We start from the raw sequence: 2,699 nt of genomic DNA on the forward strand, positions 1-2,699 counted from the left end.
AGCTTGACAAAAACCAAAGAGTAATAAAGGAATTACTAAATTAAGTGTGAATAACTAAACTAAAATAAAATAAAACAAACCAAACAACATTTTTCCTCTGGCTTAGAGGTGTTTGTTTAGAAGAAAACGTGTGTAACCTAATTTTAAAGTGAAAAGCTTTAGGATGAATGCTGAATTTAATCAATTAAGTAATGATATAGATTTATTAAAAACAACTCTTTTTAATTTAAAACATTATTTTGCTTAATTCTTTTTTACCATACATTTAAATCTATCTTCGCGCCGGTCTCTCCACCGCTGTTAGGGGTTGGGTTTGTAGGTGTGGCCTGAGAGGCGCGCTCCTGAGCTCATTCCGTGTTTTGACATCAGCGTGTGAGGATGAACTGACGGAAAACATCGTAAGATGAGAGGGTCTTTTTATTTTGTTTAACTTGTGAAAAACTCTAACTAGTTTTAAATTGTGATGGTAGAGTACAACATAGACTTTGCCAAGTATCTTATTGCTTAACGGTCTGATATTTTTTGTTTTTGTTTTAGATGGTAAGATAAGTCAGCATTTTTTCTTTCTTTTCTAACCGGTAACAAACTCTCAAACTTTTAAAAACGTAACTGCCGTATTGTTTAATGAATGTATCTGACACTTTTCTTTTTTTTTGTTTGTTTGTTTAGATAGATGGTCAGCGGCCTAGTTTTCTTTTTATTTTCTAACATGTAACAAACTCTCAAACTTTTAAATTGTAATGTTACAAGATTTTGACTGCCACGTACTGTTTAACGAACTATCTGATACTTTTTTTCTTTGTTTGTTTAGATAGATGGTCAGTAGCCTAGTTTTCTTTTTATTTTCTAACTTGTAACAAACTCTGACTAGTTTTTAAATTAACAACACTTAAATATTCGTCTTAACCCCCTGGTTTTACTCTTTTCTGGAAACACAGTCATTACATTGTTTATATACCGCGTATGTTGATGTTTTTCTTGAAATGTATGTGTGTGAAAACTTTAATAAAAACTTCCCTTATCCCGTTTAATAATCATACCACGTTTCACAATTTAAAGTTTAAAGCACATAGTTTTGAACAGTTTCAACTGACCCCACACAAAAACACTTTCCCAAACAATCATAAATTCCTTTGGATCATTGGGGTGGATAAACAGATGGCCGGTTAGATGGGTGGGGGTGTACAGAAACAGGTGTCCAAACAGGTGTCCATTTATGGTAGGAGGAGGGGGGTTTATGAGGGGCAATAAATCAAATTTTTTGTCACATAGGACCCTATACTCTCTCTTTTGTCACTGTGGTTCCACCTTGGTCACCTGGACCCTTGTCTCCACCATGGCTCCTCCCTTGACTCCTCCGTGGGCTTGCATGACGCTGGAGATTCCACCCTGGCTTCTACCTCATCAACTAATCTCTTGATTATACCTCTGCTATCTCTGGTCCTGCCCCGCATCCACCTTCTAAGCTCCTTCCCGCCCTCCTCTGGGACTTTGATTATGATCTTTGGTATGTTTGACTTGAGATGGTGCTGCGCAGATTAATTGGTGTATGGCAAAGTACTGCAATTGCAATTTGAAAGCAATCGGACACATCATACAGCATGGATGAAAAAATATCACCTACAGCTCAACCTGGCAAAGACTGAGCTTCTTGTCTTCCCTTCCACTATGACTCTACAGCAGTGGTTCTCAAACTGGGGTACGTGAGGTGACGGAGGGGGGTACACAAACAAAATTCTGAGTTTTGGCATTCATTTAATTTTACCCCAACTTAAAGTAACATTAAAACCGAACATGTCTTTCTGACAAGCAAAATGCCGCTTCTAATGTAAAAACAGGAAAATGGGGGTGCTGTAAACGGTCAAATACATGATATCCAATCAGCTTACCTCATCTTTTGCGGTCAAAACTGACGACATCCACACAAGCAGCGTGCATGTGATGACTGCCCGCTGAATATGCTGCTTTAGCAAATCACGCTGCTTTTTAATGTATCTTTAAAGTAGATCTTCACTTAATAGCATGAAGAGCAAATATTGACACTAACTGTACATTGAGATCAATTTAAACTCTCTTCGATACAGACAACCTGTGTGAGTTATTGTTTTCATGTTTAAAATACGAGCAATAATGAGAATTTCCCTGAATAGCCAAACGATGTGACATTAATTTTTAGAACAGTTCAACAAAAAAAAGGTAATATTTAGTGAACATTTTACATTTTAAATGTAGCCTACATTTTAAACAGAATATTGTCATGTTTGTTATATTTTGCAACGAAATAAAAATAGTTCCAATGAAATCCGTATCATCCGTTGTGCGACTCCAAGCAAGTGGTGTTTAGTTAGTGAACGAATCTGCGGCTTTGAACGATTCGGAGAGTCAGTGATTAATAACCCATTCATAACTACAGCATTTTGCTTCGTTACTAAATGAATGAATGACACGACGCCTGGCTCATTAAGACAGCGACTTGCCGCTGTACCGACGAAACATGCTACCTACCAGATTATGCTACCAAAAATATATTTACATTGTTTTAAGGGTCAGTTTAGGGTAAGGGTAGGTGTGGACGTGTAGGGGAAGGTATGGACATAAAAAAAAGCCTCAAACCACATGAATAAGATGCTGGTAGCACAAGCTGATAGGTAGCATTTTTCGCTATCGATTTGTGCTACCTATCTTTTTAATGGGAGGTC

This window comes from Sinocyclocheilus anshuiensis, unplaced genomic scaffold (assembly GCF_001515605.1).
Source record: "Sinocyclocheilus anshuiensis isolate Anshui unplaced genomic scaffold, SAMN03320099.WGS_v1.1 scaffold2751, whole genome shotgun sequence".
Classification (NCBI taxonomy): domain Eukaryota; kingdom Metazoa; phylum Chordata; class Actinopteri; order Cypriniformes; family Cyprinidae; genus Sinocyclocheilus; species Sinocyclocheilus anshuiensis.